Below are 14,820 nucleotides of genomic sequence, written 5' to 3'. Positions count from 1 at the left end.
GATATGATTTAAAAGAGAACAGTTTCCTCTAACAATTTTGGTCATGGGAGAAGGCTGTAACAGGCAAATCTACACCTCTAATTGGCAGAAGTTCTTCCTAACTGAAATTCATAAAAAAGCAATTTTTTATCAATTTGTGTGTGCTTTTGAAGTTCTGTTTTGAGTTTTTCTTTCATTGTGTCAATCATTCAAGCCATCAGATGTCCTCATTAAAAATTAATAAGGAGAGCAACATATAAGTTAAAGGCAAATTCTGGAAAACAGCGAAGAAAGTATTTTTCTTACGTATTTAAAAAATGTTGGGCAACTTTGTATGCAAATATCAAATTTAAGGGAAACTGAAGTTGCAAAGGAATGTCTCCAAGTAGGTACAATCCTGAGTTCTCAGCTTGGGCATCATTTAGGAGATGGGCTCTTGGAAAACTTTGCCCTTTGGATAAATGCGTGGCCTCTTGCACAAGGAATTATGATTCTTTCATGTGATATCGAATGGAATATGAGCAGATTTGGACAGTCAGCCCTGGTTAAACCTTAAGAAAGTGAGAATGGGTTTTTAAGCGAGGGCCAGATTGTATTTGGTTAACAGGTTTTTTAAAAGCATGTGTGTAAAAGGATACTGCTGCAAAGGAAGTAGCCCAGCTTCAACTCCCATTAACCCTTGACAGGTATGACTTAAAGCTGAAATCTCACACCTTCCCTGGTTTAGCTCTAAGTGCTCAGATATGTACATAGATAATTCTCAGATTCCCAGGGTTTATAGTTCTCAGCTCCATCTAATGAAGAAACATCCCCACAGTGTTTATTTTTTGAATGCACTAGCAAGCCTCCCTGCTCTCGAGTCTCTGAATGCCCATTTCAGCCAGCTACCAATTCATGTCACACTGTAATGAGCATGAAATCGAACTATAAACCACACTTGGCCAAATTAGTATTAACAGAGACAGGGGGAAGTAAAAGAGTAATAAGGGAAACCCAGTTCACAGCTGTGCAGATCATAACTAAAGTGCCACATGCAAGAACAAGATTACATTTTCTAACAAATTCCATACAGATTAAGTCATCAAAATAATTCTGGTAGGGAGGATGGTTAATGCCACTAAACAAATCTGATACATACAAAAGGAAGTCTACTTTCTCTAAAATGGACAGAGCCTATGATAGATTCTAGAGTAGCTGTCATGGCTAAGACAAGAGAACTTTATGACCATAGTAATGCAGTTGGTTACACAATTAGACAAACTGTGAAATTATCAGCTGCATTTTGGAAGTGTTTAAAAATCCAAATATACCCACTCTTAAACACAAGTGGAAGATATATTCTGCCATGCACAGTCTTAGGAGGTGAGAGACATAAGTAAACATAGTACTGGAGAAAAAGATCCAAAGGAAATTAAACTACTTATTTCCAGTCACAGAAGGATTCAATAGAGAACTGCAAATAGTGTGGAAGTCCCTCCATCCCATCTCCTGAATGATGACCCTGAGGCTGTACATAATTACAGAAGTATAATAAAATGTTCCATGTAACACTTGCTTTGTCATCCTTCTTGAATAGACAGACACAATGCTAGGCAGTTTTAGCAGCATTCAAAGAAAAGTTAAATTTTTATTCTTTCCCACATCTCTATATTGGATATTTCATGCCTCTGAGGAAGAGGGAGAAAAGGCAGACTCAGGTGTAGCTTTGGTGTGCTGGAGCAAAAATCTCTTACGGTATAACTTCGCCCTAGGACACAAAAGAAATGTTGCTGTTTTTCAGAGACCAAGATATGGAGAGAAAGAACAGACATGGAAGAGAAAAAGGAATGTTCAAGACAGGTTGAGGTTAAAGGCTGAGTTGGAAAAAAGAAGAATTAGTAAAAGTGATGAGAGATAGAAAATGAAAATATTGGTCAAAAGACCTAATATGGCTAAGCAAAGTAGGTTTTAGGAGAGCTCTTCTTAATACTGGGCTCTCAAGACAACCCCAGGGAAGCTTTTTCCTTTCTCTGGCACATTTATCAGTGACATGCCAATAACACTGTACAAAGCAGCTCTGCATTGAGCACAGTCAGGAATGAGGAGACTCAAAGAAACTGAGCTGATGGGGAGACCTGCTGACACACTGCTGGAGGCAGTGTCTTACTGCAGTGAAGGGAAGGAACAAGAGCATGAAAAGCCTGGGGAAACAGGCCCAGCTCCAATTCATTCTCTCTCCAAGGAAGTGGCAGTTCCCCTTGGTCCAAATGCTGTACACATGTACACTGGCCTGTTCTGACCACAACTACAGCCATTCAAAGAATAGTTCCTTTCCAGACAGCACAACCCTAATCATCCACACCACTCAGTTTCAGGCTATCACGTCAAATAATATTTAGACACAATTATTATAGTAGTAATAATCTCACCACCAAATTAATGTGAGCTTTTGCCTCAACGTGAATGTCACACTCCTTAGGATCAACAAATAGAGAAAGTTAAGCATCCAATACCCAGATTTTACATAAAACATAGATTGGCTGATGCATTTGCTTTTCCCACCCATCATGTGTTAGTCTTTGACAGGAAATGAGGAATGGTTTGTTGCCTCCAAGAGCTGTATTCTCATCCCAAGGCAACATCCAGTAAATACACCAATACATGTTAGACAAACTTCTACTTTGTGGGAGTACAAGCACTATCCTTGTGTTTGTTCTCACATTCACCAAACTCTATTCATCCTTAAAACTTGTTCACCCCAAAAAAGACTTACTACAGGACAAACTAAACTCACAAGACATGATCTTCTTTTTGATGTTTAACTTGGGGTATGTGAAGAGAAAAATTAATACAAGGTGAAATAGATAAGCCTTATATACGATATTGTTTCTCAATATTGCCAATTTAGATGAAGCAAACATGCAAAACAAGGCTATCAGCTCACAGGATGAGAGCTGAGCTATCTCTGTAGTCTCAGAAGCAACAACTCTCCCCTGACACATCATAAATAAAAGGGTTCAAAATTTGGGCAGTAACAGAAGCCTCGAAGAGCTTCAGACTGCTAACTCCCTGTGCTAGTCTGCCAAGCCAGCTGAGGGAATGGTGTGGTTTCTCCTTGGTAAAAAAGTAAACCAAAATTTGAGTAAAACATGCCACAGTCCCGACAAGTGCTGTCAGAGAAACAACATGAAGAAAGAGCTGGAGCATCTGAAATGCTGCTGGTGCTTGGGCTGAGTTGTTGCCCCAGGAAGAATGGGGAGGATTGTGACTCACATGGAAGAAAGTTAAGAAGACAGGTCCACGAGCCAGGTGTAAGGGCAAATATCATCACTGGACATAACCAAAAGGTTCTCCAAGAGCTGAACACTCTGAGTTGCCACTGTTTAGATAAAACAAGCCCATGGCCGTTGTTTCCTAGGAGGGCAGCCTCTAAAGTTCATTTGGAGTTTCCGACTGGCCCAATCCAGGGACTCAATGCCAAACTCAACACTCGAGAGAAAACTCACTTTCATCATACACACAGAAACATCCTAGTAAATACCCAGGATAGGGCAATGACCTGCCAGCGCCTCCCACGGTTAAAGATCACCATGCAGAGGTGCTGGGCATCATTTGCTGCAAAGTGTTCACGTGTGGCAAACCAAGTGTGATTCTGGTCTTCCTTGTCCATCCATCCCTTCCTTCCCATCTGGTAGCCTGCCTCCAGCTCCCTCCACGTGGTGAACCACTGCACACCCAGCAGCTGCAGCCCTCGCAGAGCCACCCAATCCCTATGCTGTCATTCCAGCAGCTTCTTGCTCCACAAGAAAAAAGAGGGATGACAGAAAAGAAAAATGAGAAGTAGAGTGAAAAAGAATGATCTGGGCAAAGGCAGATACAGAGGGAACAGAAATAATAATCAGGAAGAAGACATACTGCACAACACCAAGGAAAGAAAACAAGTTCAGAAGGCAGAGTGGGATGAAAACCTTAGTGTACACAAGAGCTGAAAAGGAAGATAAACAGCAACAAGTATCTTTTGCTACACAGGGCTCTCCATAGAGATACAAAGGGGAAAAGTTTGCCTCTAATTAGAATCAACTACTTCCATTCACTTCCACAGTGCATCAGCTTCCAAGTTTCTATCTCAGTGTTCTCTTTCCCCATCTGTGCTAGGCAGCAACACTTGTGTGGAGGTTCAGCCACCCGCAGGCCCCGGGTGCTGCAGGGACTGGCTACAAGCTGCGGGTTATTGGCCAGCAGGAATGGCCAGGGGCTGGCCCTTTGCAAAGGGGTTTTTCACCTGGTATCCCAGCAGGAACTGTCACAGTCCATTACACAGACCTCGGATATAACAAAACAGTGTATTCATTTCTATTCTAAAGAAATTGCCATGTTCATTTGGACATGCCTATTAAGCCTTAAGAAAAAATAAATTTGAACAACTGCCAAATTTAAAGCCTTGTGTTTGATAATAATTTTTTTTTTTTTTTTCTCCAAGTAGCATAATGCGCCTAATCCATATTGTGGGCAAGTATCCTATAAAATTTAATTAAAAACCCAAAGGTGGTAAACAAAGTGATATTATGACACCAGAAATATAACAGTTTTGTGAGGTTTCAACGTAACTCAAGTCACAGGTGGTTCTTGACTGACTCAAGTCACAGTCCATGAACCCCACTGCAGTAACTACCTACTGTGCTTTTTTGGTACATGTTACGCACTGGGGCTTAGTGCCCCTAAATGTTTCCTGGAGGAGGAGATGAAATAATTATCTTGGTATACTTAGCCTTCACTAAACAAAAAAATATTTCCATTTCCATCCTGTGGGATTTCATACGCCCTGAAGTTTGATGGTTAAAAGTGCCATACTAAGTACTAAGACAGATCATAAAAAAGGTTCAGGCTTTTCTCCAGGGAAATGTTATTCTGTGATCTCACTGTTTTCCCAGATAAATTTCATTGCATTGTTTCTTTTGCAGCAGTTTTAGACCCATGTGAATGCCATAGCCAATACCAGATGTGCCTCCACGCACTTGCAAGAGAGCTCTGAACAAAGAAAATCCAGGAGAGCTGGAGTTCTGCTTAATGAGAACAGCCCTGGGACAAAGCTTTAATAGTTTAACTAAAATTACATTCAAAACTTAATTAGCAGAAGCTCTGAACTCACAAGCCGTGGCCCATGAGTTCTAATACACTAATTAGCTAAGACACCCTTTAAAGCCAAGTACAGCTAAACCTTCTTGAAGAGCTGTCACGTGAGTCCTTGGATCTGAGGAAACATTTGCACTGCATATGGGAAGTTCAGCATTATTTCACTACAGTGCTGCTGCATACACAATTATTGCAGGTCCCAATTACTCTGGGTAACAAATAAACTATAAAATGTTCATAGCATATAGCCCTATACACAAGGAAAGATCAAAGCAAACTTTAAACAACCTTTAAGCTCAAACTTTGAGCCACCTGGTCTAGTGGAAGGTGTCCGTGCCCATGGCAGAGGGGCTGGAACCAGATGGTCGTTAAAAGACCCTTCCAGCCCAAACCATTCTATGACGATGATTCTACAACGTACACACAGTAATGTGAGCCAAAAAACTTGGGCAGCTGGACAAGAATTTTCAGAACTTCAGAAAAATTACACCTTAAAGAAGGAAAAAACATTCAAACTAAAGATTCATTTCAAACATGCAAAAATCTGATGTTCCAGCCATTTTGAAGAAAATGTCACATTTTTTGAAAATAAGTTTTGTGACACAGTCTGTCTATTTTGACAAATTATATTGTCTGGGAAATAAATTCACCACAGGACACCAAATCAGCTCTGCATTGCCCTATCTTTAGTGACATTATTTAAGCAAGATTGCTGATTTCAGTAAGCAATTCGATTAAGTCCAGATTTTGGGATATGAAGAAGTACTGCAGGTATTGCAGAACCTCACAAAATACATACAGATTTTTTTACTGTAAAATTTTCCCCTTGAAACTAACCCTGAAAAAGGTTCAAACACCTCTCTGTTATGTTGACACAAATGTCTGTATTTCAGCTGTTACCATTTCACAACATTTTATCATGGAAGTTTTCAACATACCTTATACAGTGGAGAATGGGAAAGAGAAAAGTTAATTTAGGGACATCAGGGAAATTTATATTTATTAAGGAGACTACCCGACAGTCTTAAAGAAAAAGAACAAAAGGAAACTTTACACTCCTGTTCCAGCCAGTGAAATCCATAGTACTTAATTTATTTACCTTTGAAGGACAAACAGAGACATTGCTAGGATTCGGATCTCTTGTGTCAGGGCATTTCAGTGGTTGAAACTTGATGCTTCTATGAACCAGTCATTAGTTTTCTCTCTCTGAGACCTTATTTTTCCTGCTAAAAAGGTGTGTTTCTACCTTTCAAGATAACTAACTTAGGCTAAAATTAGATGTAGTTTGGTGCCCAATGTTTAAGAGGAGGAGCCTTTCCAGCAGTTAGATTGGGAAATCTTCTCTTTCCCTGCCCCCCAAAGCAATCAAAACCTCTGCAACATTATTGGGTTATTTTATTTTAATGGATCTTGATCAGTTTATAAGTGTGCTTACATTGGCTGTCTATAATCACAGGGAATAACCTTGAGAACCAAGAGGATTACTCCAGCCCTTTGCCTCACTTTTTCTAATGCGCATGTGACACTCAAGATAAAGATAGGTTTTTAAATATATGGCAAACTAGATAGAGTCACCCCCTGGCTGCTGCTGACCTTGTGTGGCTAACCCTCAGTTAAAGCTGAAGCACCTAGTCTTCACTGTGTTCCTACCTTGAGATAGCACAAAGAACTGAGAACCCTGAATTTTAAAAATATACTTTTGCTGGAGTGATGTCCACTGCCAAGACCTAGATTTGCACCCAGATAATACATTAGCAAACTTTGAGTAGGGACAAAGTACAGTGTGCTGTAGTAACACCACATACACATCTGAAAACTGGGCCCTGGCACTGAATCTGGTCAGAGACCCTTTGAGTCTACTCAACACATGAAACATCATCTCACCCACCCCTGTTGGGTGGACACTGGGCATCCATTCTGCTTTCACCAAACACTGCCAAGAGTAGCAAGCAAACATCAAATATTACACATTGCAATAATCCTGTCACATGGTGACTACTGTTTTACATGTGGGACTGTATAAAACTCCCACTGACACAAACCCATAGCTAATAGCTATTAGGGTGCTTACTATCTACATGAAGTGTCCTTCTTTTCAGCTTTATATAATGTACATAGGATCCACAAAACATCAAGGGAAATCTTAACCAGGAGTGCAGAAAAACTTACTCCCAACAGGTTGAAACTAATAACAAAATAAAAAAAGAGAGAGGAGTACATCAAAGTACAGTATTTAGTTCTGCTTGTATGTGTAAAGCACTAAGTCTTCCCTTGAGGATACAGAGTTGTGATGTTTGCTCCTGCACTGTGCTGCCTCTGTTAAACCCATAGAAAGAGTTCAGGCCTCATGATAACTTTGCAACTGCTGATCCAGTAAGCTGCTTAAAAAGACTCTTGATCTCTCAAAGCAAATTTTTTACTTCCAGTTTCAAGTTACATTCCCTATTTCAAGTGACTAAAAAAAGAAGAATCAAGGGGAAAAAAAAAATTTAAAATGAAGAAAAATTAAAATGAGACATGCAAGCTCTCCATAGAAATCAGCCAGCAAAAATTCAAGAGCACACTGTTCAGATTTCAGTCTGGACTGTTCAAGGTAATAGGTTGGCAGCAAAACGAGGCTAACGTTCCCCCTTTCTCCTGTAAGTAAACGCAGAAAGGAGTCTAGCTGGATCTGCAACACAAAATGAGTTTCTATTGCAGCCAAAGCACTGACTGCTGCTCTGCAGTTGTAAGGAAATGGTTCATGTCACATGGCCAGGAAGAGAAATCCATGGAGAAAGAAAACTCATGAGGTCCATCATCCTGCCTCCCTTCCAAATCTTCTTTAGTCCCAAAGGAGAGATAATGCAATCTAGAATTGGGTTAGATTTTCCATCGACTCTCAAGACAGACTGTCCCAGCCAAGAGGGTGGTCTGCAGAGGAGCTGGTGAGTTTTCAGGAGCCCAAGCTGGGGCAGCATCCCAGCACCTCTCTGGCTGTAAATGTATCCTGGCTTCCTTCTGTTTCAGAAAATAATTCACAGAAATGAAGATCACCAGAAAAATACCTAAGATATTTTTTTCCTCTTTCCATGTTAAGTTTCCAATCAATTTCCCACAGATGGAGAAAATCTGATCTTGTGCCCTGAATCTCCAGCTTGTAGAACTGTTTGCTCTGTAAACTGTCATGAACAAATTAAATGCAAAGTGCATTTACCAGGGGCTTTTATTTCTAGTAAGCATCTGGGAAAAAAAAAACAAAACAAACAAGCAAACAAAAAAAACAAAACAACTAACTCTTAGAGGATCATTGAGACACTGGAAATGCATATCTAAACATGCAGAACAGTCACCATGCTTTATTTCTACTTGTGAAGCAAGACAGGTTGAATTACAGAATTCATGCGTTCTCTCGAATTCAAGTATTTCTATCCATCCCAGGTGAACAATGAATGAGCTGCTCTGTAACAATGATGCCCCCAAAGGCCCTGTAGCAATTTTATTTATGCAATTTAGACTTCACTTTAGTTATTTTCAATGCAACAGAGTTCAAACAATACCAGCTCTTATTGCCAACTATCTCATTCCTGCACATTAGCTGACGAACAGCACTGCTTCCTAATAACCATATTTGATTCGTAATTAATGCAGCTAGAGTTTGCAAAAATTGCACAAGAATTGTTCATACAAATGCACTTGTATGAACAAGGGTGAGACATAAAAGCCTCAGGCACATTGAAACAAATCTCTCCTTTTCACACATTCACTGCCAAAGTGTTTGTGTAAACATGAAAAAAAATTGGCTCATTTTCACATTATTTAGGCCATAGAAGACCAGGAGGTGGCAACACTTGGATACTAATCTCATGCTGAAATCTTGAGCATCTGGGAGAAAAAAAAAATACTATAAATAAAATATATAGATGATTGAAGTAAATGGGAACTGCACATATGCATCCAAGAACTTTACTTGGCCCATAAAATGGAAAACCAGCATCAGCTAAAACCACAACAGAAATGGATATAATTTGTCAGGTCCAAATGCAAGAATACAAATGGAAATGACAGAACACTAAAACCTCAAAAAGGATCTGCAATAGACATCAAAATACTTACAGAAATTACAGAGAAACATGCTTGAAAATAAATAATTGAGGACAAGCCTGTTAATATAATTAGTTCCTCCAGTGCAGGATAGGTAAAATAGAGTATGGAAGTCAGGATGTGGAAAAAAAGGAGATTTATCACAAGTAGCATGCTTCTGCTTACCAAAAAAAAACCAAAAAAAATTCCTGTTAATGGTAACTTTATAGTGCCACCTCCTTCCTAACCAGCACATGCCCTTACCAGGAGTTATTTCATACCAAAGCCAGTTGTAATTATGCTGTGTGCAAATCCAGGAGGTTATCGTGCCAGGTAGTTTAACTACTCATGTCCCTGTGATTGTGACAGCCAAGTGCTTTTATGCAAAATATGACTTACAAATCACACAGCACGTGGAATGAATCAATAATTGAGCAAATGTGTGCTCTCATAAACAGTTTTCAAATTTCTGTGTGAGACAAGCATAAGCAGAGTCCTTGGGCAATCAGACAATACACCACTGAACTTTATGCAGCAAGGCTTGCTCTTGGATTACATTTTCAAAAGCAGTGGTTGGCATAAAAAACATATCTGTCTTCTTGCCAGAGCTTGATGAGCTCCTGTTGGAGAAAAGGATGCCCCTGCAAAAACCAGGCAGAATTAGGCTTTTCTGGGAAATGGAGGTATAGGGAATGACCACTTTAGAGTTTGTTATGAAGCGCCTTGCCAACACTAAAGTCTCAAGACAAGTACTATTTCACTTCAGTAATCTCTAGCAATTAATCTCCTCCATTTGGATCTCAGAGTATCTCTGGATACAAGATGACAGTCTGCTCACCCCTCTGCCAGTCTTTCTATTACGACTCTCAACTCTGATGCACACAATACATTGGCCTCATCTCCTCTTTCAAGAAGACACTCTTACAAGTATCACGGCTGTTCTTTTTTTTGTGTAAGGGCCTCTGATCTAGAAATAAAGAAATTTGCTGGGATTTATATTCCCCTTCAGTTTTTCTAAAGCTTTTGGTATTTTGTCTTTATCCTTCATGTCTGATGATTTGAATATCACTGTTCTGACAGACACATCATTTCCCTCTTTACAAGTGTTTCCATTACTCTTTTGACTTCGAACTGATCATCATTCTGATTTAAATGCAACAGTTCCACTAACAAGTTGTCTAAAAAGATAATCAAGACTCCTTTTCTCACATTTTCTTGTCACTTGCTAGGCTATAATACTCAAGGGCTTCTATTCCAAAATCTCTTTGAATTACAGCTCCTCATTCACTTCTAGAAGACTCAAGGTTGGATTAAACTTCTTATATTGCTTCCTGTTACAATCTTAAAAGGACTCTTTTTGTGTCTTGCATTACTTTCTTTCCATTCTTCGTACACTTATTTTTCATTTGCATTTCAGTAGCACTTGGAGGTCCCAACGAAGCTGTCGAAACAGGTTTGCACATTACAGAACTGGAGTAGAGGGGCTCTGCCCCAGGAGTTAGAAACGCAAAGAAACAAATAAAGGATCATTATCTTGGTGGGAAGGATGAACAAGCAAAATACAGAAGCAAGACTTGTCCAAGCTTACAAGGAAGTCTCTGAAAGATACAGGAAGAGAGGCCAGATCTCCTAGAGCTGAAAGGCTCCCCATCTCCTGTCTCTGGTATTCCCTTTCCCAAGGCACTTGTGCGCATCTGGTCTATTCAATTATGCGAGACCAACATATAAATGGCTGTCATTTGACTTTTGCAGCCTCCAAAATCCGTTTTCCCAACTGCCAAAGATGGAGTTGCAGTAGACCAAAAGCAATCAATTTTGAAAAATGAGTGGAAGGAGTAAACTGGAATGGATGATCCCCATTTCCATTCAGTAGCACCTCAAGGTACTGACTGAACTAAAATGACAGTCCAAGAAATTTGTTATTAAATATTAAATGAAGAAAACACATGCTTTGAAGAACAGAACATCACTTCTAAGCAAAGATGAGATATTATTTTTCACAAAAATACATTTATTGCTGAATGTCTTATATTAAAAAAAATATTAAAAAATAAAATAAAATTCTACAAGAACCCCAGCCTGGAGCATATAATGGTTTATGCAACAAATACTTGTGAAATGCCTACTTAAAAAGTTAAATCCCCTGGAGGGCTTGTGAATCTTTTAGTTGTAATGTACCCCTGGAGGATTTTATTTTGTATCCGCCTAGCCTAAAGTTAAAGAGCACTTTTTGAACATGTTTGCTTTACTTGAAGCTAAAATCTGGGTTACTTGGGGGAGGGCAATGGAGAGTCTAATAAATCTTACAATATACTTCTTGGCAAGAAAACTACTTACTGGTGTCATGAAGAAACAACTTTACTGCTCTCTAAAGAAATATTGGTTTCAGAAGTTACTATTGTATTCAAGACACATGGAGCTACATTAAATCAAGTTGTGAAACATACTTTGTAATATGTGTTTAAAAAAAAAAGTTAAATCCTGAACCAGATTCTGACATATTAAAAACAGGAGGAAAAAAAAAAGGAAAGTTTCTAAGACTTCCATAAATTTTGAAGGAGGAAGTTTAAAACTTGGGTGTTCCTCTCCATAAGTCACATTCCACAAGGAAACAGCTTGATTTTATGAATATAGTTTTACCATTCAAACTTCAGTGGGTGGGGGTTTTTTTAAGCTTCTATTTTCACCATTAAAAATTGTGTATTTCTAAGCACAGGAAGCATGAACAGGGAGCTCACTTGCTCTGACTATATCAGCTAGAATATGTTTTCTTACTCATATTTGAGAAAGTGCCCCAGCTCTTGGCTCACAACGCTCCCAGTTACTTTCTTCCCAAACACTGCATCCACAAATGGATCAGCTAATTAATCTAGACATAATTAATTAAGGCCACCAGCAGCAGAACAAAATTGCTTTGCCAGTTGCCTATGCATCTGGATGTCCTCCCATATGCTGCCCAGAGGAAAAAGTTGAGAGGCCCAATCTCTACAGAAAATCAACTGTAAAAACAATAAAGTGAATTTAAACCCTTTGAAAAAAAGCAGATTGAGTAGTCAATTTATCCTCAGAACAGGCTCAGTTCAGACAAGAGCAAGGTGCCATGTTCAATTCTGTACCTGAGGGACCATCAGTATAAAGGAAACAAGCTGAATTCAAAGCCCCTGAATTTCTGTGCTTTCTGTTTGAAGATGCCTACAGCAATGTGAAGTGAGAGCAGGTGCCACAACTGTCCTCCAGTGGCACATTTCGTAGACTGTTAACAAGAAATGTTTTCTTGGAAGTATTTGCAGCCATATAATAGCTTCTAGTTCCCCTTTCTCACATGATATATTCTGGGCTAAAGAAGTTAACTCAGTAAAATCAAGACAATAATTAAAAAAAGAAATCTACATATGATTTAGACTCTGATGTTTGCAGTCTGTATTTCTTAATTCCAAAATGCACTTCCTTTCCCAAGCCTGGATGCAGCAGATACAGCCTGAGCCACATCCTACAACTTCTGTCTTGGTAATCCTGTGTTGAATGCAGAGCATATTTGTGAAATTATGGTCAGTTAGACCATGTTTGTCAGGGGTTTTTTTGGTTTTTTTTTTTTAAGAAAGTGATGCTAACAATACAGAGAATTACTCCTCCAGCAGCTAAAATGAATCCACTTCTAGGCCAGAACTGGAACAACAGCTTCTAAAAGGCGCAGAACAATACTGCAAGTGAGCATCCTTTTCCTTAATGTGACTGGATTCAAAGTTCTGTACAGAATATTTTCAACATATACTTTTCACAAAGCAAAGATTCCTTAAGGTGGAAGCTTGTTTCCCAATTTAGCCTTATCTTTTGCTTCCTCCCTCACCATTCCCATGGCACTGTGGGCAACAAAAAGAAAAGGGTTAAAAGGAAAAAAAACCCAAACAAAATAAAACCCCTCAACACCTCAATGTCTGCCTTTCAAAACATCTCAATTCTGATGCATCTGAGAACTAAACTCCATCACTGGCTACTGACAATTGAAATTAAGGAAGCAGAGTATTTTCAAAGCTTCAAATTCCAAAGTAAACTTTATTGGGAACCTCAGAATAATTGTCTCAACTCTGCAAATTAGAATGAATATTTAATGTTACACTGCTACCACCACAAAAGGCCTACTTCTTTTGATAAAGACACTGATTTATCTCATAATGTCCTGGGAGGTTGAGGCTGAAATATTGCAAGAGAAGCTGGCTGGATCTAGGTTTCAAAAGTGACAAAAAAAATTATCAACCCTCAGTTCTTAACTGCCTTACATTAGTCTTCAAAGTTAAAAGGAGGATTAAAAACATCACTAAGCAAGAAAATACCAGACATGCTGGATTTCCAGCACAGTCCAATTTTATCTCCTAATTATTTAAAATGCAAGCTGCCAAGTGCACCAACTATTATGACAACAAAAATCTGATCCAACTTTGCAACAACAAAAAAATGTTTATCGGAGAGGCCTAAACCACAGATTCATTCTGTAAACTTGGAAGCAATTCCAGAGCTAGTGCCATACATCTCAAAGGAAAAGATAAACCTTCACTCACATTTTTATATAACAACAAATGGGTCAGCAGTCTCCATGCAAAAAAAAATTTAAACCCTTCATGGTTGAAGCCACAAGACTTCAACAACTCCTTCTTATCAGGGATATTCCCACTAACATAAGTGCAAGTTAAACTCTCAGCAGAAGTGTCCTGAGTCATGTGTGTCAAGAGCAGGGAGCAAGGAACAAAGCTGACTCTCAAGGGCTCTGAACACTCACTTGCTCCTTACAAGAAAGGAAACATTTTGCCTGCTTCAGGAAGGGTCTTGCAGGACAAGAGTTTTGTCTCCTTCCAAATCATCTCTGGTTTCCAAACACTTTGCACAGAAATTGAAGCCAAATGGCACCTGAGAACTACAGACTGAACAGTGAACTGAAGACTTAAACAGCTCATGTGAGAGAGCATCGCAGGCAAACACATCTGAAGTAGGAGGAAAATTCCATGTTCTTACCCATCCCCACATTTTTTCAAATGCTTTTGGAGGACAAGCTAGCTCAGCAGATGAGAAAGGAAAATGGTATCTTTCAATAACAGGTTGCTGTTCCAAATTCAGCCCAGTCTGTCGGTGGCTGAAAGCTATTATCCAACAGGTGGCCAATGTTGAATGAAATAGGGATTTCACTTCCAGTTTCTGTTAAGTAAGTGCCTGCAACACACAACTGGCAGTTTGAGCAGACAGGCCAAGCCCTGGCTCTCCAAGATGTGATCGAGGTGTGCTGGCAGGGCAGGACAGTGGCTTACACCTGTTTTGCAGCAAAGGACTTCATTTAATCAGTGTTGTTAAATAGGAACCAGGAGTGAGCTTGTGTTTTTAAAAGAAAGATGAAGACAAGAATTTTACATACAAGACTTTTGCCTGATTAATTCCAGCAACAGGAGATATATCTAGTGTGTTTACACTATATAAATTATAATTGCATCAAATTAAACAAGTCTTAAATTTTGTTTGAAGCTAGAAGCTATAGAACTTTCCATCTGATACAGCTCTGCTATCACGGTTTATGGAGCAAATGACTAAGCTATGAAATTTTACTGGATGAACCTCAGCAAAGTGCTTCAGGCTAGTTTCTCAACATTAGGACATCTGAGAGTATGGCTACATGGCAGGCAT

At 39.2% G+C, this 14,820-nt stretch overlaps 1 protein-coding gene across 1 annotated transcript in view; it reads right to left on the bottom strand.

The window, feature by feature from the left end:
• The window catches only part of NKD1 (NKD inhibitor of WNT signaling pathway 1), a gene marked incomplete at its 5' end in the record, with an annotated part of 104,986 nt that overhangs the window by 67,939 nt on the left and 22,227 nt on the right, over nt 1-14,820 (bottom strand). The window lies entirely within an intron of this gene.

Source organism: Coloeus monedula (assembly GCF_965178545.1).
Source record: "Coloeus monedula genome assembly, chromosome: 13".
Classification (NCBI taxonomy): Eukaryota; Metazoa; Chordata; class Aves; order Passeriformes; family Corvidae; genus Coloeus; species Coloeus monedula.
The sequence above is the reverse complement of the archived record's forward strand: the minus strand, read 5'-3'. Positions and strand labels throughout refer to the sequence as shown.